Source organism: Schistocerca serialis, chromosome 3 (assembly GCF_023864345.2).
Source record: "Schistocerca serialis cubense isolate TAMUIC-IGC-003099 chromosome 3, iqSchSeri2.2, whole genome shotgun sequence".
In the NCBI taxonomy this organism is placed as follows: Eukaryota; Metazoa; Arthropoda; class Insecta; order Orthoptera; family Acrididae; genus Schistocerca; species Schistocerca serialis.
In genome coordinates this window covers 249,122,158-249,144,807 of record NC_064640.1, presented here as the reverse complement: position 1 = coordinate 249,144,807, position 22,650 = coordinate 249,122,158, and the positions used below count along the sequence as shown (strand labels likewise).

Sequence of the window (22,650 nt, the reverse complement as noted above, 5' to 3'; positions counted from 1 at the left end):
ACAAGTTTGACAGTGAATATATTCTGTTCACTTACGCCTTTAGCGGATGTGATACAACATCCGCTTTTTTTGGTCAATGAAAAATTAAGTGCTGCAATATTGTTGCGAAAAATGAACACCTAACCTCAGCCCTTTGCACGTTCAATAAACCACATGCTACCCGTGTAGAAATAATAACAGCAGGAGAACAGGTTACTATCGCATTGTATAGTGGAGGTGTCAGCAGTTCCCACACACTAGACCATTTGCGGTACCAGCTATTCGCCAAGTCTGCCGCAAAAAGCAAACTGAATCTTGCACGGTTGCCACATACACAAGATGCTGCACATCATTCGTTGCGGACTTACCAATAAGTCCAAAGTTGGATGGGAAACTGGAAACCTCCTGAGAAATGGGGCTGGAATCACAGTGACCACTGTCCAATACCCCTTGTAATGAGCCAAGATCCCGCACCTGAAGCACTTCTTCACATTGTTTCATGCTCATGCAAGCTGAACTGTGGCGGAGAGTGCTCCTGCAGAAAAGCGGGTTTGAAATCTTCTTCAAAAATGGTTCAAATGGCTCTGAGCACTATGGGACTTAACATCTGTGGTCATCAGTCCCCTAGAACTTAGAACTACTTAAACCTAACTAACCTAAGGACAGCACACAACACCCAGCCATCACGAGGCAGAGAAAATCCCTGACCCCGCCGGGAATCGAACCCGGGAACCCGGGCGTGGGAAGCGAGAACGCTACCGCACGACCACGAGATGCGGGCAAAAATCTTCTTCAATTTGTAAGAAATGTATTGGGGTCAACAGTGAAAAGTGCCAAAATTTTTATATGAAGACAGTGAAGAAGATGTTATGGAGGATGTTGAGGAAACCGCTGACGAAATCAACAAACTTGCTGAGGCTGACTCGCTGTTTAAAGAAGAGGTCAATCTGGGATCAACTGTATGTACAGACCCTGAATCCGTAACTCAAGGTATTTCTGGTGACACTGAGGAACCTGGCCCATCAAAACGTTGGAAGTGATGCTCATATCTGTCTCAAGTGCGCTAAAGTGCGATATTACAAGTATTGCACACCCAGAACTGTTATCATTTTTTAGTAACTGACAATGCATTTTAATTGTAATAAAGCTACTTATTTTTAATGTCAACTGCGTGGCTATTACACACAAGAATAATTACCTACCTAATTAGGTTGCCTATTGCAGCTAATAATACACTCCTGGAAATGGAAAAAAGAACACATTGACACCGGTGTTTCAGACCCACCATACTTGCTCCGGACACTGCGAGAGGGCTGTACAAGCAATGATCACACGCACGGCACAGCGGACACACCAGGAACCGCGGTGTTGGCCGTCGAATGGCGCTAGCTGCGCAGCATTTGTGCACCGCCGCCGTCAGTGTCAGCCAGTTTGCCGTGGCATACGGAGCTCCATCGCAGTCTTTAACACTGGTAGCATGCCGCGACAGTGTGGACGTGAACCGTATGTGCAGTTGACGGACTTTGAGCGAGGGCGTATAGTGGGCATGCGGGAGGCCGGGTGGACGTACCGCCGAATTGCTCAACACGTGGGGCGTGAGGTCTCCACAGTACATCGATGTTGTCGCCAGTGGTCGGCGAAAGGTGCACGTGCCCGTCGACCTGGGACCGGACCGCAGCGACGCACGGATGCACGCCAAGACCGTAGGATCCTACGCAGTGCCGTAGGGGACCGCACCGCCACTTCCCAGCAAATTAGGGACACTGTTGCTCCTGGGGTATCGGCGAGGACCATTCGCAACCGTCTCCATGAAGCTGGGCTACGGTCCCACAAACCGTTAGGCCGTCTTCCGCTCACGCCCCAACATCGTGCAGCCCGCCTCCAGTGGTGTCGCGACAGGCGTGAATGGAGGGACGAATGGAGACGTGTCGTCTTCAGCGATGAGAGTCGCTTCTGCCTTGGTGCCAATGATGGTCGTATGCGTGTTTGGCGCCGTGCAGGTGAGCGCCACAATCAGGACTGCATACGACCGAGGCACACAGGGCCAACACCCGGCATCATGGTGTGGGGAGCGATCTCCTACACTGGCCGTACACCACTGGTGATCGTCGAGGGGACACTGAATAGTGCACGGTACATCCAAACCGTCATCGAACCCATCGTTCTACCATTCCTAGACCGGCAAGGGAACTTGCTGTTCCAACAGGACAATGCACGTCCGCATGTATCCCGTGCCACCCAGCGTGCTCTAGAAGGTGTAAGTCAACTACCCTGGCCAGCAAGATCTCCGGATCTGTCCCCCATTGAGCATGTTTGGGACTGGATGAAGCGTCGTCTCACGCGGTCTGCACGTCCAGCACGAACGCTGGTCCAACTGAGGCGCCAGGTGGAAATGGCATGGCAAGCCGTTCCAGAGGACTACATCCAGCATCTCTACGATCGTCTCCATGGGAGAATAGCAGCCTGCATTGCTGCGAAAGGTGGATATACACTGTACTAGTGCCGACATTGTGCATGCTCTGTTGCCTGTGTCTATGTGCCTGTGGTTCTGTCAGTGTGATCATGTGATGTATCTGACCCCAGGAATGTGTCAATAAAGTTTCCCCTTCCTGGGACAATGAATTCACGGTGTTCTTATTTCAATTTCCAGGAGTGTAGTTCAGTTTCCTGAGACAAATTATTTTGTGTGTGTGTGTGTGTGTGTGTGTGTGTGTGTGTGTGTGTGTGTCTTAATGATGTATTTTTATATTTATAGTTTTACAAATACCAGGGCAGAGGTGCCCCATAGTGAACTTGATGTAGTGATTTAAGAATCACAATAGTTGGGTGCCCAGCAATCTTCATGTTGCATACAGAGAAATTGAATATCTGAAAGTGAGGTGGTAAATTCCAACATATAACATGATGAATAATGTATTTATACTACACAAACAGAAACAGAAAAAATAGTGTTCAAAAATAAGGCATCTTGCCACTATGCTAAAAATTTGAAAAGTTGGTATTTTTTTAGGCGCTGTAGCGCCTTAGATATTGGGAGTAGAAAAAAATGGCAAGAATCAAATTTGTAGAGAATTTTGTGCCCTTTAAAAAAGAAAATAGACGTTAAAGCGATAGGAGCAAGTGAAACTGAGATATTTTGAAAAAACCGAAAAAAGGCCGAAATTTTCCAAGTTTTTTGACTGCAGAAAGTTTTCCCAAGCGAAATTTTGTTGGCAAAACTCGGTTTTCTAATCTTTCCAACCATATGAACGAGTTGAAAAAACAAACTCTTCTACCCCACCTTTTCCAAGGTATATCTGCAATTTGACTGAACTAACCAAGCTGCAACTGCTCTGCAGGCGCGAGTGTTCACGCTCAAAATTAGCTACTGCCGAGAATCAATTAACCGGACTAACTGCTGTTGTAAGACACTCAGTCGAAAATCCGGATAACTGAATGTATGAAGGCAATATTTATATTATTAACTCTAGAAAGATAATCTACGTCACCCACGTATGGTTATCTTTGTAGGGTTAATAGTTAATGTTAGGTTGTCGTTTTTGTAAAAACCAACAATACAAGACTTCTTCCAAAAGCTCTTTTTCGGTTTCTTCATCGCTTTTCGAAATTTACTCCCATCTTCACTATCAAGTTTGCAGTCGTACTTCAAAATTGAAGCGGTATTAATCTTAATATCGCTTGTCGTAGAAGTGCCTACACCATACTTATCGCATAACCAGTTTCTACTTTTTTAATGAACCAATAGTGTCTATTTTATTTTTAAGGGAAACACCACGCTGTTGTGCTTTGATATCTTCAAGCACAGACTTGACACGGCGTAGCGATTGACAACCATCTAACCCAAAAATAATGAAACACGTGGGGCATAGAACGCGCGGGCGCGGGCGCATATTGCCAGTGCGACATGTCCGTGCATGCACGGACTAGACTACGAAGATATTTGCTCGCAGTTTCCACTCCGGGCAATCGCAAATCCGTGTAACTGTGGTCCGGATAACTGAGTCTCCTCTGCAGTTGCTAAGCCCTGCTCTTAACAACGGACCACTCTACCAGGAAGTCAGATACAGTTGTTACAGATTAATGGTTGCCATGCGCAGCATAAGCGTCCTACTCGGTCGAGTGCATGACACTTTGTTGCCATCTGTTAGTGTAATGTTTTTACATCACGTCTTTTCTACGCAATAAACCACATTATTTTCTAACATTTTTTTCGAGTCGTCATCGGTCCTTCTTTTGTGCGGATCGTTTAAGTTTAGGGGCAAATTAACCCTAGATTAATACACCCACGTAAAATTACGATTGTAGTTGGTACTACCTGGCGGTTCCCGCCAGTCTGGTATTGCCAGTATAGGATGTAAAACAGTACTTATTTTGTATTTGACATACCGCTGGAGACCTTCTAATTGTAATTAACTGGTGCATAAACTTCTTTTGAATAAAATATGGAGTAGTAAAATTTAAGATGGTTTAGTAACATTTTGTCCCCTTAGTGTTCTAGGGTTAAATACACATTTTTTGTTAGTTCGAAGTAAACAAAAACGGAATAGAGGAAATTAAAATAAAATTAAAAGCCGTTGGGACGGGTGGCTTCCTATTTGAGAGTACTGAAAATTTTTTTATATGACGTGTACAACGGTTTTTCTTTCTGCCAACACCAAGCTTTGCATGGCCCACACATGACATGTGTTCGCACATAGTGGATATGAGACGTATTTACTTGGTGAGATACCAGTCCTGACACCACAATGCCAATGTAATGTTGTGCACGTCGGGTGTCTATGAATGAGGTAACCCTGTCTTGGATTTTTCTCATAATTCAGCTGAATGTGAATTTTATTTCTCTGGTGGAGACGAGGAACCAAATAATACATTAACTTGAAAGGATACGAGAGATCATCTGAAATCGCATCCAGGAAAGTCGGTGAAGTAGGCCGAAACTCTTTACTCAGACATTCACCTTAAATTCAGATCTGGCGCTCATTCTCTTACTCGTACAAGCCAGTGTTCGACGCGTTCCCCAATACGGGCGCCCCGTTGTAATATGTCAAAACTGCTAACACACATTGCATGTAAGCCTTTCTTTTCAGACGTGTCAGAAGCTTGCTTTTTAAAACTCTGTTGAATTTATGGAACGCACTCCGGAACATGTTTATTCTTCTCCTAATTCTTTCGCTGTCGATCCTGTCGTTGTCTATATCTGCCCTGAATGTAATGAAACCGAAATTTCGGATTTCGAGAAAACCTGTCAATATTTTCTTATTACTTGTGACTGAAGGTCTAACACATAAAGCAAATCTGATACCTCTAGCTTAATTAAAAGCACTCTATAATCCTCGTTACACATTCATGCACCACAGTCCACTCAAAACTGCGGTATAAACGTTTCAATCGCTAACAGACAGCGGTGCTGTAAGCTACATTGTGTACTATTGCGTTTGCCAGTGCTACTGCGCTACCTGCAGATCTTTGTTTATTTATTGTTTTAGTTAGTCAGATGAGATGAGGAACTTCTTGCCCTCTCTTGCATCAGACTAGCAACTACACATACTAAAAAATAACAAAACATTCTAAATTTCCATGCCTACTCGTGGTTCAGTTATGCAGTACATCTGAGATATTATTATGATGATGATTGTGACTACAATCCTAAGTAATAGTAATAACAGCAGATATCAATAATGACAGTAATCTTTTCATGAAAATAGACTCTGTCGTCAGCTGCACAACAATTAGTATTTCACTTTCCAGGTTTCAAAACATTAATCTATCAACTTCGGTAGTTCGATACAGGCTTAAACCACAGGTAATCCGATGTCATATAATAATCGGACAAAAGTAAACAATATAAAAATTTATTAATAACAAATTTACGATAGTTGAGCATCAGTAAAATCAGATACCTTCATTAAAGGACAATTCATCTGTGACATATCGGAAAAAGTGCATAGTCTCAGCGATTAATAGCCACCAGCAGATTAAAGTGAACTGTTCACGCTGATGTATAAAGCAGAGTGCTCACCTAAGCTGATGAACAACATTTATGAACAAAATCTGTGACAATAACATTAATTAATGTAGCACTTTTGAAGTCATATTTAATACCATCAGAACCAGAAAGAATAATGGTGTAGGAGACGATTGAATTGACAGTGACTGTAACTGTAAAGAAAGGACATATTGTTGCAGCAGGTAATTCTGTAGACAATGTGGAGGGGGAAATTGAGGGCGGGGATGACTGAAGTGAGATGCAAACAAATTTATGGAGGAGACAGCTATTGTAATAGAAGGTAAGCCACCAACTGTCATTTGAAGTTGAAGAGGAGTTTTATTTCCCGGATATTTTGAGTAAATTTGTTCTAAGGTCTATTTCCAGTCACAGAAAATGATTCTGATAGATAGTGGAATAAAGAATATTTTGTTTTGTTGAGAACGAGTTTTTCTGCTATGCCGTTGAGTTGTGATGTTAGAAATGAAGATAAATATGAGGGAGTGCAATGTTTGAGCAGTTGGTAGAGAAAATGGAAGGTGTGATAATCTGTACGCTTACTGGCGCTTAGCTATAATAACAGTTTGTAGGCAGAAGCGACAGGGTCGTAAAAACGAATATCAGAAACATACCGGACAAATCCCAGCTTCATCCGGCTTGAGCTCCCGTATGATAGTCGTTGTAAACTCCAGTTATTAATAAACATATATACACTTGTTTTTAAGAACTAAATAAGACAGTGAATTGGTACTGAAGGTCGGAAGTGATCGCTGAGTGGGCAGTAAGAGATTTGAGTAGTCGGCCAACACGTGGTACTGCGAGCTAGCGCCGCCGTCGTGGAAGCCATACGTGGACCTAATCCGCTGTGCTTTCGGCACACTTTTCGCATTGCAGTCACGTGCTTATTTGATACTTACTATAGACAGCGACCTATCAGCCTTACGGCTAAGACAATGCGTTCTGCTCGCCTGTGGGTCTCAAACAATCATTACCAAACAATGAGTTCGATCTACGTCATCATCATCATCGCCATTTGACATCCATTGCAGCATAAAGGTCTGTTCTAAGCTTCTGTACGTTTCACCATCTTCAGCACATCCGTGTTGCTCCTGCATATTTTTAATGTCATCTAGACACCATCTGTCTGCATTTTCTTCTACCTCATAATGCGGCACAAAACGTGGTTGCTCCACCTACAATCCATTCGCTTGGATATATGTCCCGCTTGCGCCCATTCCATTTTCATTACAGGCATAATTACGTCTCTTCCCTTACATTTTTTTGTCTCCCTGACTCTCCTAGCAATTCCCAACATGTATCACTTCATTGCTAGATGAGGAGCTTTCAACTTGTGCATAGTTTTCGAATTGTCATACGTCGAAACTAGAATACACACTGACTGTAAACTTTCATGCTCATGTAATGTTATATTATACACTATAAACAGAGACAAAAGCTGCCCTTTAAGTAAGATGCATAATCCCGTTTTATTTTGTATTAAAAAAAAACGGTCGTTGACTCGGGCGGCAGAGGCTCACAGTAGCGATTGATCGTATCTCTTAGCGAAGATTTTTCAGTCGCAGTGAATGTGTGTATCCTTGAACTCTGAAAAGTGCACAGAAATGTGCTTCGATTATAAATCGCTCGTCTTAAGAGAGCGCGTCTTACCACGAATTACATTTGAGTGATTACCTATTCAAAGTCTAAGAGAGGAACTTTGATAAAGCGACGCAACAAAATATCGAAAATATAGGACCAAAAGTTCAAGTATTGCAATGTCATCACTTATTAATATATTTTCTTTTGTTTAAAATAATTACGCTCTCTCAACAACCAACTGTTTTCTAGTAATACAGCTATTCAGTCTTCGGAGTGTAGGTGTAGAATTTCAATGAACTGGAACAGAAAAATATGCGCATTTGACTGGAGCCACTTCTTCACATTCAACATCATTTCTACGCTCAAGCAGCCCAATATCAAAGGTCACATTAATTATATTTTCAAAAGAAGCGTTTGATATTGAACTGCTTGAGTGCAGAAATGATGTTGAATGTGAAAAAGTAGCTTTAGTCAGATGGGTATATTCTTCTATTCCACTTTGCTTTGACCACTTCATTGAAATCCTACACTTGCACTTCGAAGACTGAATAGCTGTGTAATAGGTCTACAACTACATCTAGACACTGTGAATCACTGTGTAGGGCACGACAAAGGGTACGTACCACAGTAACTGTTATTAGAGCTGTTTCCCGCTCCATTTACGTAGGAGCACAGGATCAATTATGGTTTAAATTCCACTGTGCGTGCTGCAATTAATCTAATCCCATCATCACGACTCTTATTGGAGGGATAGGCAGATGGTTATAGTATATTCCTAGAGTCATCGCTTAAAGTCGGTTCTTGAAACACTGTTAGCAGACTTTCTCGGAACAGTTTCCGGCTATCTTCAAGAGTCTGTCAGTTCAGCTCTTTCAGCATCTTAGTGATACTCTTCCGCGGGTCAGACAAACCTGCGACGATTCGTGCTGCCCTTTTCTGCGCACGTGCAATATCCAGTGTTTGTCCTATTTGGTACGGATCCCACACACTTGAGCAATATTCTGTGACATGTCGCACGAGTGATTTGGAAGCAATCTCCTTTGTAGACTGTTTGCGTTCACCTAGTATTCTACGAATAAACCGAAGTGTACTATCTGCTTTATCAACTGAGCCTATGTGATCTTTACACTAAGCGTTACACCCAAGTAATTCCAACTGTGACTCACTGATATTATATTCATAGGATACTATGTTTTTCCGTTTTCTGGAGCGCACTGTTTTACATTTTTGAACCTTCAAAGTAAGCCGCCAATCGTTGCTCCACTTTGAAATCTTATCAAGATCTGACCGAATATTTGTGGTGTACTTCGCTGTGGATAACTGCATCATCTGCGAGGACTCTGAGGTTACTATTAATATTTCCAGCAAGATGATTAGTATAGATCGTGAACAGCAAGGGACATAACACACTTCCCTCGGGTACACCCAAAACTACTTCTACATCTGTCGATGACTAGCCATCCCAAATAACACACTGCGTCCTCCCTATCTAGAAATTCTCGACGCAGTCACATATTTCGTCTGATACCCAATATCATCGCACTTTTGATAATAAGTGTACACGTGATACTGAGTCAAACGCTTTTCGGAAGTCGAGAAATACCTGACTATCTTGATCCACGGCTTTCAAGATGTCATGCGAGAAAAGTGTGAGTTGGATTTCACACGATCTATGTTTCCGAAATCCATGCTGGTTGGCATGGAGGAGATCGTTCTGTTCGAGATAACACATTATGTTTGAGCTCAGAATATGTTCTAAGATTCTACAACAAATGGATATCAAGGATATTGGACGGTAGTTTTGTGAATCACTTCAGCTAACCTTGTAGACAGGTGCGACCCGTGCTTTCTTCCAGCTAGTAGGTACTGTTTTTTGCTCAAGGGATCTACGATGGATTATAGTGAACAGAGGGCCTAACTCAGCAGCGAAGTGGGTATAAGATATGTTGGGAGTTTCATCGGGGCCCTGATACTTTCTTCAGTTTTAACGATTTCAGTTTCTTCTCAACGCCACTTAAACTAACATCTATTTCTCTCATCCTTTCGGTGGTACGAGAATCAAATTGGGGCAATACTCCTGGGTTTTCCTTTGTAAAGGAACATTTAAAAATAGAGTTAAGTATCTCTGCTTTTGCTTTGCTACTCTGAAGTTCAGTTCCTGCCTCGTCCATGAGTGACTGGACAACTTTGCTGCCACTAACAGCCTTTACATTTGAACAGAATTTGTTAAAGATCTTTAGACAATATTCTACTACGGTAATCACTGAAGATTTTACGCATTGCTTTCTTGACTGACAAACGCGTTTCGGTCAGCATCTCTATCTGTCGGGTCAGCAGAAAAAAGTTTGTTGTTCAGACAGAATAATTATTTTAAGCAGAGGGAAATATAGCAATTTGTCACGACATTAAAATATGTGTGTTTTTGGTCCTACTATATTTGCGCTACCAAAGTTTCCCTCGTTAGACCTTGAGTAGGTGATCGTTCAAATGCCTCTCGTGGTAAGACGCACAGTTTTGCATGCGAATGGCTCATACTACTGTTTTTGGGACAAGCGATTTATATTCCAAGCACCATTTTCGTGCGGTTCTGAGCTTTCGAGGTCACGCACTTCCCTTCTCAGACGCTGATGTTTCCACGAGGAGTATAAAAGGACCGCCGTTCACTGCAGGAGGCAGTTCGGGTGAAATTTAACAAACAGCGTTCTCAAATGAAGATGACGGCCAGATGGTCCGCTGAAATTTTGTGTCAAGATGATTTTATGACACACCTGCAGCTCCGACAAGAATATTATCAATTAATAAGCAGGGAAATTTTACGTTGTCACGTCATAATCTTAATTTCTAAAACCGTATTTAGTATATGGAACGTGTTTCGGGGCATTTTCACTCTCTTGTCTACGTATTTCTTTCGCTGTCCATTTAGTCTTTCTCTTAATCTGTCCTGTATACAATGAAATCTCCTTGCCTGACCCCACTTTCAAGTCTGAATTTCGCACTGCTTAGATGGGACATGGCGCACTGGCGCATAGATTCTTTAGTATACTAATATACTTTAGTATACTAATGCCCTGTTCCTCACCAGTTATTATTATAAATTCTGTTGACACCGATTAAGAAGCATCCTCAAAACTGATGACGTCTAGAAAAACTCCTAATATATACTGATTATTCCGTTCTATAATTTCACAGATGTCTTAAAATGGTGCACTGTGCGGTATCCGTTACTAAAGCGAGCCTTTGATTGACTGGAATCCCATGTTTTCTCGATTCACTTGTTGATAATTTTTGTAAATATATTGTCCATTACAGAGAGTAGAGTGACAGGTGTACGGTGTTTTGATATTCCTTACGTCGTTACTGGGACGAATACTGGTAACCGTAGGAGACTGAGGTGACTAGAATATGAACACAAGTAGCCGTGGAATGAGCTACGGACGCCGAAGAATATTAGTAGACTGTGCACTGAGAACCAGTTCTTAGAATTTTCCAACAAGGTTTTTGCAAAATATTGAGTGTGTCTCTTCGAATATTTTCCAATTAAGATTTTCAGCACTTTCGTTATGCTCTAATATCCCCGTTAGTGTAACCTGGATCCCACTCCTTAAAAAAGTTATCTAGTTTAGGCATTTGTTTTGCAAGTAACATCTTTCGTAGACTGCAAGCAGTTCCCCACTGTCATTTGCTTTTCCTACAACTGTGCTTATTAGATGGTTTCACTTCATATTCGCACACATTGCCGCTCCTATTGTTCCCATAACGTCACTGACTCCCAGTGTGAGTCATTAATAGTGAATTCGAAGGCGGCTATATTGCTACGCTTAATGAAGTGTATCGTTGTACATTTTCTCACATTAAGAGCCAGTTGCAAAACTTCTCATTACACCGATGTTTTCTCAACGTATAACGCGTCATAGATGCCTCATTTCTTCCCAGTATGTGATTACAATTATAGTTATATTGACGGAGTCAGTAATACATCAAGATGCGTCCCATTTGGCGCTATCGATATAGTAGAATCGTTGTACAAGGGACGGGTTTCGTGTTGTATTCTAGATCCTATCCGTCCACACGAATTCATATATATATATTTTTTCACTCAACGCGAAACGAAACCCATCACGAGTAGCATTTCACAGATAACTTCAGGCTCTGTACTGAAGTATAAGAAGCAATAAACCTATCTCATAAATTTTAGGCATATTGTAATACTGCGATTGTTCCTTTCAGTTGAAGTCTCATGCCACGCTGTATTTAATGCACACATCTTTCAAGCGTCTTTTGATCACACTGTGATACCTACACATCTGTTCCTAGTTTCTAATTATCTACAGCAAAAGAAGTTGTATTTCTGGTCTGAATAAGACTTTTAATATAGTTGCTAAGGACGGCATTTAACCTATACAACTTGTAGTTATATTTCTATTCATTAAAATTTTGTGAGCCCTATAGACAAAAGTGACAAACAAAATTATGATTACTTTCACATCTTTCAATAAGCATCTTCATTTGCAACAGAATATTTGTTATACATCAGGCAGACTATTACGAATTTTAGTGATAATTAGCGTCAGTTTAGTTTGCAAACCATCTCCAGACCAGATCATACTTTCCACTTGGACTGTAGTTGGTGTATCAGTACTGTAACATATGGTATACAATGTCAAACTCCTAGTATGCCTTACGATATATTTACTAATTAGACCTACTAAAATCGTAATGGAAGGTACGATTTCAGCTGAAGATAGTTTGCAAGAAAAACTAAAAACCGGTAAGTATTACAACCTGTATTAGCGACTCTAACGAATAAAAAATATTCTGTTGACACAAGACGTTGTGAAAGTATTCTCCTGGGCCCAAAGTTTCCTTTTTCAATTATATAAGTTCAATTTAACATACTGTATCTGGTTCATCAATAATTTAACATGCTATTACAAATAATATATCTGTGAGTTTTAACGTAACCCTTAGACCACGCAGAAGACTGAAAATCCTCAAAATCTGAACTCGCTGGTAACCTGCAGTTTCCTACCATCCCCATTACTTACATTCGCTTTGAAACTGTCCTTCCTCCCTATCACTTTTACGATACGCCAACTGCTTCCTGATTTACGCGTATCCTACAGTAGCTCCTTTGCAGGAGCCCATGCAGTCTGCAGCTAATTCCGTGGTAGAAACACGATCCCCTTAGGAGAAGAGGCTATTATACGTACATATTTGAGACATCTTGAAATACTTTATTTCTTCTTTTGCAGGCACTTATAACACTAGTTGCACTTTTATTTAAAAAAAATTAAACAACGTTCCTTTCAGGAATAAAAGACTAATACAGGATATATTTTAAGCTGTATTATGCGGCAGATTATAAGGTATTGTATTCATTTTTTAAATGATCAGCTAGATAGCTACAGTTAATGTTGTTATTTTAGTTTCCTTCTATTATCACTCCGCGTTTTCTCGTCTCACATTTCATCCAGAGGTGGACGCCATCCTCTTAGTGACTTGGTGATGTCATGTTGTGGCATTTTTTTCTGACTTCATATCGGTTTTAGCTGTTGTAAACGTACTCGTCTAAAATTGCCAGCTTAGATCGCCCCGAAAGATAAAGAACAGGATCGTTACCATTCTTCTGTAACAGATGATACCAGACTCTACATTCATTATAAAGTATTATGTTTAGTCATGTAATTCCACTAGTAGCGATATATTGAACACGAAAGGATGTTATGATACGATACATTTGATATCAGTTTTACGGTAAGCAAGAAAAAGTATTGTAAATGCACTTGTAACACTCAACAAATCAACAATTTTTTCCTTAATTTCGCATTCTCAGAAGGTTTTACATAGTTATTAGAAAAATAATAGTAAGGACACGAGTGGTGTTAGGCTGTATCATCCGAAGTGTCAGTTAATTTGTTTCTCTATTAGCCTTTTCCAAACAATGAAGCACCATTGTGAGCATTTACGAGTGTGCATTTCATACATAACCTGAACAGGTACGTTACTGGGTTTTATGTCGCTTCACTTTGTGTAGCTAAAATTCTGCCAGAAGTGCGCGATCACAATAGACTTTGTAAAATTTTCTGATCTCCCTGGGATTCGATTCATAGACTGTTAGAAAGTATCCAAGTCACTGAAATGGTAGCATCTTATCTTATGATGACCAGTTGTTAAATAATAAGACAATTCAGTCGTTTTATTTTTTCTATTCCTACAGCCAGAGTCATACTTGCGAAGGCAACTTTTACTGTATGGTGAAGGATATGTGCTACGATTGTTATAGCTATACCATCTCGCACTTATACTCCATTTACAGTTATTACGCGAGAAAACGACATTCTGTTCGATGTAGTAATACAGTCTTACAATCTTATATGAACACTGGTTCTTGAATTTTAAGAGTAGTCGTTCACATGAACCACGACGCCTGTTCCGAATACTCTACTATTGATTGTTAAGCATGTCTCTAACGCTCTTCCGTCACCTCAGGGACTGCTTTAATCTTTTTCGAGTTTTTCAATCATTTCAGATTGGTAAGGAACACAGACACACGAGCTTGGACAGCACAGATGTTCTTCAAACTGGTTCTTTTCCAAAGAACGCTAAAACGGCCACTTCTCTGTAGACCTTACCATTATACGGTAGAATTTGCATTATTTGCCGACATACGTTCTCAACGGTAGTGGCCCTGTAACCTTCCCTGAAATAAATACGGTGTCACGTCTGTTTCTGGTTATGATTCTTCGTCTGTGGCCTAAGAGTTGATCTCTCTTATCAAGAAACCCTGTTTACGCTAGCACATACACTGAAGAGCCAAAGACACTGGCACTCATGCCTAATATCGTGTAGGGCCCCAGCGAGCACACAGAAGAGCCACAACACGACGTAACTTGAACTCGACTAATGTCTGAAGTAGAGCTGGAGGGAACTGACACCATGAATCCTGCAGGGCTGTCCATAAATCCGTAAGAGTACGAGAGGGTGGAGATCTCAGAACAGCACGTTGCTAGCCATCCCAGATATGCTCAATAATGTTCATGTCTGGCGAGTTTACCGGCCAGTGGAAGAGTTTAAACTCAGAAGAGTGTTCCTGGAGCCACTCTGTACCAATTCTGCATGTGTAGGATGTCGCATTGTGCTGCTGGAATTGCCCAAGTCCGCCGGAATGCCCAATGAACATGAATGGATGCAGGTGATCAGACAGTATGCTTACGTATGTGTTACCCGTCAAGGTCGTATCTAGATATATCAGGAGTCCCATATCACTCCAACTGCACACGTCACACACCATTACAGAACCTCCACCAGCTTGAACAGTGCTCTGCTGACATGCAGCGTCCACGGATTCATGATGTTGTCTCCACACCTGTACACGTCCATCCGCTCGATACAATTTGAAACAAGACTCGTCCGACCAGGCAACATGTTTCCAGTCATCAACAGTCCAATGTCGGAGTCAACGGGCCCAGGCGAGGCGTAAAGCTATGTGTCGTGCAGTCGTCAATGGTACACGAGTGGTCCTTCGGTTCCGAAAGCCCATATCAATGATGTTTCGTTGATTTCGCACACTGACAGCCCAGCATTGAAATTTGCAGCAATTTGCGCAAGGGTTGCACTTCTGTTACGCTGAACGATTCTCTTCAGTCGTCGTTGGTCCCGTTCTTGCAGGACCTTTTTCCGACCCCAGTGATGTCGGATATTTGATGTTTTACCGGATTCCTGATATTCACAGTACAACGTGAAATGGATGTACGGGAAAACGCCCCTTCATCGCTACCTCGGAAATGCTGTGTTCCATCGCTCGTGCGTCGACTGTAACACCACGTTTAAACTCACTTAAATCTTGATAACCTGCCATTGTAGCAGCAGTAACCGATTTAACAACTGAGCCAAACACTTGTTGTCTTATAGAGGCGTTGCCGACCGCAGCGCCGTATTCTGCTTCTTTACATAGCTCTGTATTTGAATACGCATGCCTGTACCAGTTTCTTTGGTGCTTCAGTGTATAATCGAGTGTTTCGTAATTGTATGACTTTTTCATTAAACGACAGTGGAGAACAGTAATCCCAAAGTCAACAAGCGCGATGTCTGCCTGGTGGCTCTCTTGTCGGAGTTTATCACTGCGTTGATTCGTATTTAATTTGGAAGACCTAAAGATAACTGCTCATTCCTTCTCTTCTATGCAGGAGTTTATAGCGTTTTCTACCATTCCCAACCAAGTAACTAATCATGATAAGATATGGGATGTTCCTGCCGTGATACATTACTGCGTTCGACATGCTAACAGCACAAGTTGTTCTTTGTGAATTGTTGCATGTGGAGAGCTACGTTGAGTATTTCACTATCAAACACTCCGTCATTTTCCCCAGATCGTCTGCTAGTGTCACTTGGGAGAGGTTTGCTCACCTCGTGTCATCTGTAGCTGTCTCGTTGTACCCACTGGATTTCTTCTCCGTCGGCACTAAATCCTAACATGCATGCATTAAACCACGGCCGGCCAAGAATTCGGCTTACGAGTCATGTCCTGCCACGAGTATGGAGCGCTCAGCCTTGCTGGACTTGTGTTCCATCGCCATGGCACGCTTTCTGAGTGTGAGAACGGGCAAGAGGGGGAAACAGCGAACCTGCCGCATTTAAATGGTAATGCAGTCACGCTGCATACGACATGGTTTTATATTTCACATTTATCGACAACAAAGGTCACATATAAAACACATTTTCATTGTTATTTAATTATATTTGGCTCTCTGAAGACGTAATATAATTCGTATGTGGTACATACCGTCGGTATGCGGACAAACGCAGACAGTTTTACAGATTTTTGCACTCAAGTTGCCAAGTAATCGTGACTTACTTAGTTTCATAATCGAAAAAATGTCTTTCACACATATTTAAATCGAAATATTGTAACACTTTTGTCGCCTCATTATGGAGACATGGAAAATCTACCTGAGGGAAACATGTAAACCTCCTGGACAGTGTTAACGTAAAATGATATATCTTGAAATCGGGAATTACATTTCAGGTCAGTCAGTTACATCTGATCGTGCAAAAAATTTCGCAACAGAGACAGTTTTTATTCTGCTATAATTATTTGTCTACGAATGAAGTAAACACTGATGTAATGTTGTTCAGTATACTGTCATCAGCTAACAACAAAAATATTTACATTTATACCACTAACATCCTGTATCTACTTCGCCAGTATTAGCGTTTTTCTATTCTATTCTACTCACGTACTGAGCGACAGAAAAGTGACTGGGTATATGCCTCAACGTGTTCCGAAGTCTCTAATCTCTTTCGCACGTCCCTGTGGAAGCTAGCAGACGCTTAAAACAGTATTCTTCGAGTACCTGTTCTTGAAATTTATCCAAACAGTTTCGCGAGAACAACGTAACCTTTCTTCCAACGAATCCCATTTAAGTTCGCTTAGATGCTTCGCTACACTTTCATGTCGGAAAAAAAAAAAAAGGTTCAAATGGCTCTGAGCACTATGCGACTTAACTTCTGAGGTCATTAGTCGCCTAGAACTTTGAACTAATTAAACCTAACTAACCTAAGGACATCACAGACATCCATCCCCGAGGCAGGATTCGAACCTGCGACCGTAGCGGTCGCTCGGATCCAGACTGTAGCACCTAGAACCGCACGGCCACTCCGACCGGCTCGGTTAGACCGACGAGTAACTATTACAGCAGTGCGTTTCTGAATTCGTTCGATGCCTGCTATCTTGACTACTTGATGCTGATGTGGTAATCTAAAACTGGTAGCGTTAGCTTCTTAGTGTTACTCCAAAATTAAATATTTATGGGTAAATGGGGAGAGCGCTGTAAACGTTTACCACTCTTCTAGTAACCGGGTCCTGCAGGGTTCTGTCTTCTTGTTACGCACATTATTTGGTATTTATCCAAGTTTATTGATATTGCCATTGATCACACCAAGTGGAAATTATGGTGAAGTCTTTCACATCTCCTTGCGATTGTCCAGCGACGATATTTCTCCACGGTCTGATAGTGTTCGTAACCCTGTCTGATAAATCCTCATGGTAGCGTATTGGATCTAGTTTTATTCTCAATTTACATGGTGTCCCAAAAGTTATTTTACAACTTCAGTGTCATATAAATCGACTTGTAATTAACTTGGAGGGAAAAGTAAAGTTTGTCTGATGCACCATCTCAAACGGTTCTTTTTTTTTTTTTAGGTAATGACTAAATGTTTTGCCTTTCTAGGTGACAAGAGGAACATAACTGGAAAAAAAATTCTTCGTTGTTGCATGGTAGTAGAAGCACCGTAATCGGAGAAAGGAGTCTGCACATTAAAAATGCGCGGTTTATTGAGACGAAGTCAGGTACCAAAATTCAGAGATATATATCAGAACGCGATACGGGAAATCACCATTCTCTCGGCCATCCATAACAAAATTGGGCATGGAATTCATGGAAACAGGGAGCGTAGATTTGAACCAACATTTATAAAGGCCATGGAGAAGTGACGAAGATATGGAGAGAATTCGACAGGTTTCCAGCGTTCACCAACAAGTCCGTTCATAAGCCATCCGGAGAACTGCGGATCCCTCGTACGACAGTACTACGAAAGCGTACAGTCAATGAAACCGTATGAACAGTGCAACAACGACCGTGTATGATGCTACTGATTTGAAGGCACAAATGACGGCAGCTATTGAGACAGCTGACGTTGACATGTTAGAACTGATTTGGACCGAATTGGAAAATCGACTAGATACTGTACGTGCCACAAAGGGAGTGCAGGTAGATCTTGGTTAAAGAATCAGAAAAAAAATTCTTGAGTTGGTGCATCAGAAAAATATTTTCTTTTTTCCTCTGTGTCCATTACAAGTCTAGTTATATGACACTGAAGTTGTAAAGTACCTTTAGGGCTACCCTGTGTATTAATGACTTTCTAGACCATGTAAGATAGGGAGAAAAAGTATTTTTGCCGATAACAGTAACATCACACTCACTGATAAAACATACGAACTCCTATTAGAGAAAGTGAATAAAACCCTCGAGGGTGTTAACGACTGGGCGATATGTAATAAGTTAACACTGAACACAAAGACAACAAACAAGTTTGTTGAAACTGTCAACAAGGAGATTCGGGATCTGTTTTTTGTATGTTAGGGATTGAAAACCCATGAAGTCAAGATCGCATAAGAAATATCTTTTATTTGGATGGATTACTTTTTTCCTCTATGTTCATTACAAGTCGAGTCATGTGCCATTGTAGCTGTAAAGTACCTTTAGCTATACCCTGTATATTAATGACTTTCTAGACCGTGTAAGACAGGGAGAAAAAGTTCTTTTTGCCAATAACAATAACATCATAGTCACTGATAAAACATCAGAACTCCTGTTAGAGAAAGTGAATGAAACCCTCGAGGATGTTGACGATTGGGCGATATTAATAAGTTAACACTGAACACAAAGACAACAAACAAGTTTGTTAAAACTGTCAACGAGGAGATTCGCGATCTGTTGTTATTCTTTTTATTTATGTTAGGGATTGAAAACCCCTAAAGTCAAGATCGCAGATGAAATATTTTTTATTTGGATGGATCACTAGTTTCGACTAAAAAATCTACCTTAAAACCCGGGGTCAGTTGAAAAAGCAGTGATGGTATAGGACCACATTTACAGGTTTTCAAACCACGAAGCAAAATCTCTGTGTTTTGTGAACGAGTTATTGCTTAGTGTACAGATTGTGCTACGTTGTTTAAAAACCTCTAAAAATGTGGTCCTATGCCAGCACTGCTTTTTCAACTGACCCTGCTGTGTTTAAGGTACACAAAACGGCGATGATGCATACATTGTAGTATACTGATATTTTCTTACAATGCCCAAGAAGGGCGAAACACGTCAATAAAAGTATTGTTGGCCGTGCAACCAAGACTGTTTCACTTTCGAAATCTACGCCCGATTTCTGTACCAGATACGCCATGGAGAGGGAAGAACTGTATATTTCACTAATTATCCTATTCATAATCATGGAACAAGAGCCCGTTTGGACTTACATTTACCAATGAAAAAGAAACAAAAAACTCAAAACAACATTTTCTATCAGTCAATAAAATTGTTCAATAGACTGCCAAAGGGGATGGAAAAGGTTACTAAAAAATACATCTGTTTAAAAACGCAACTAAAACATACTTCATAAGTAATGCATACTATATAATCAAAGATTACTTAGATGACACAGAGTGGTGGTTAGTAATAAAAGGGGATAACGTCAACACCCTTTCACGTTATGTGATCATAATATCATGCTTTTTATAAGAAAATCATGTGCTAACAACAGTATTGCATGATAGTAGTGCCTTGTCATTCACGTGAATTCAATGTCTCACTCATCATGTGGGGATGCTTACTTAGTTTCTCAAGTGGACAGAGGGGAGATCATGAAGTGTATTATATAGCAATCATTTAAAAACCTCTAACTGATTTCCTCATTTTGTTACAAAACAAACAATATCGGAGCTTTATTAACATAAAATTCTATTAAAATCGTTGTATTCGTAGTAAGAAACAATATGTTAGTTTCAGATAGCGACTATCCGTTCATTAGCTGTAGAGCGGGAAAAGAATCATTGGTGTCACAGATTGAAGAGCGTACCTTTTGTATTAGGCAATTTCACGTGTATAGCGGTGTCATTCAAGAGAGATATTTCGTCCAGATAGAGTGCAGAGCTGACAGTGTCCCGGTTGAAAGAATAGGGCTGGATTAACTTAGCAAACTCTAATTGAGAATGGATCTCCATCTGTTCTTAAATTTTTATCCTCTCTCTACTGATGCCAGCGAACTGCTTTTGTAAAGCAGAATCTCCACTGGTAACCAATCATTAGCGTACGTCTCAAGTATTCGTTGACCGCATCGCAACATACCTGTGACCACTATGTTACTAGCTCACTGGACCCACCGATAGTTGATTAAAAGGAAGAAGGAGGTACGACGTCCAGTGTTGTATATCAGAGTACATCAAACGAATAAGACAGGAAAATGTTAACTTCCGATTGACGTATAATCAAAATGCCAGTGTATGTCCGTGTGGCTTTATTTTGTGTATTTAAGACATATAATTCGTCTATGCAATGAAATAGCCACTCATTCTCTCTGTAAGTTTTGAACAATCACTGAAACTTTGGAAACTTGTTTGCTGAAAGTGTGCGCAATTTCGTAAATCGTGTGCCTTTAAACTTTAAGCCATTAAATCAACAGGAAAAATAGTTCAAATACAACTGGGATCTAATCATAATACCAGAGCGTACATCATCATGATTTTGAAGTGAACAAATGCAGTTACCAGCGGAAGTATAAAACATTTAGATCAATTCTTCATTCAGCTGCATGTCAAGCACTAGTAGTTTGTTATAACAATATATCAGCTTTCCAAGTACTTTTTATTTATTTATTTTACGTAGGAGATATGCAATAAATCGTCTGTAGCCATGGAACGACTTCACTCATATCAACTTATTCTTGAAATTATGCAGTAATTCGCATTAGTATAAAAACATTTCTGCGAAACCTAGATTAAGCTTTCATACAAATTCAACCGTATATGCCTCAGCGTACGTAAGTCAGATTTACATTTAACTACATAAGTATTAATACACAGAATTCTAGGGTGGAATCTAACGCTACATAAAATACACTTATATGTCGTATATCTCATAGTCATTTAGGACTTCTAATAACGAACAAAAACGTTTAGATTCTGTATCCAGTTTTTCGCTAAGTTTTAATCCATATATCATTGTAAGATAAAGTAAAACATTTTTCCTTCTATTTTACTTCACAAGGTTTCCAAATATGTTCGATGCATGTCAGACCTACTCTTAACAATTTATTTGTGATTAAAAGATATATAACAGAAGAAGGTGTTCTGTAGATACGACGTTTGACTAATAGATGAAAAATAAAGGTTCTAAGCCTTTGAAAGAAAATCTTATAGAGAAAGGGAAGAATTGTACACAGAAAAAATTTCAGTTTAGAAATGAAAATCTTGACTTCATACCGTCGATGTTTCATTCCTTTGATGTATGAATGTATTTGTTTGTAGACCTTCTGGCAGAGAAAGTTGCAGATAGAAATGTATCTTTCCCGCTACTACCTAAGAATGTAGAAATCGTTTCTCTCAATTACGCGTGCTTGAACGAATGGTTCACGCGTTTTTTAGCAGGCTCACATTACAACATACCACGTGAGAAAAAGATAGTACTGGGGTGTCAGTGTGAAAATTTCCAGGATTCTGGAAATACTTACTAAATAATAATACTCTAAATAATAACAATAATAATCTAAGTAATCTTACAATAAACTTAAAAAACGGCGATTATTTATGTATATACTCTCTGGATCTAACAATTACTTAACGCTATCTGCTCTATGTGAAGGCGTTGACAGATTGTTATGTGGCGTACACGTATACATTTCTCGCCAGTTTTTCTGTGATACAATGGTATTTGCGGCTGCTCAACAATAAAGAAGCATGACTTTTTGTTCTTGTGGTTACCACAAGCAAATATTGCAGCCATAAATTGAGGTTCCAGGTTGGTCGTTGTTTTTACGATTCTACATCACTACTGTGAGATGTAATACTACTTATAAATAAAGAGTGACACCTTAAAATTCATACATAAATGTTGCAGTGGTCGAAGACTTCTATATTTAAACTGCACAAAAAACCCTTAGAGAAACATAATGTAGCTTCTTAGTTGTCTCGAATTGTCTTTTCTGTGAATTTTCGTTATTTATGAGTTGATCAGTGCAATTTTTTCACTTTTTTACTGTTACATAAAAGAAGCTTAAAAACAGTGTTTTTATTAAAGAGAAAAATAGGTAACTACTAAAAATGTTACGGCAGTGTCCTTTGATAGAATCATATTGGACGTTTTATGGCAGCTAGTACGTAGTATATCCACATAAGTTCCAATTCCAGCCCCCTTGAGGCTGTAAAAAATTGCACCTTTCGTAGCTACTCGAAAATACGTCCCATACAAATATTTTATTTTTGTCACATGATCTTAATTGCTACCGTTTTACTGCCCCTAACAAACATTTCGAACCTT

General features: G+C 40.3%; 1 protein-coding gene across 1 annotated transcript in view; it reads right to left on the bottom strand.

Moving 5' to 3' along the window:
* The window catches only part of LOC126471578 (histidine decarboxylase), a 401,219-nt gene that overhangs the window by 377,655 nt on the left and 914 nt on the right, over positions 1-22,650 (bottom strand). The gene's annotated exons all lie outside the window — the stretch shown is intronic.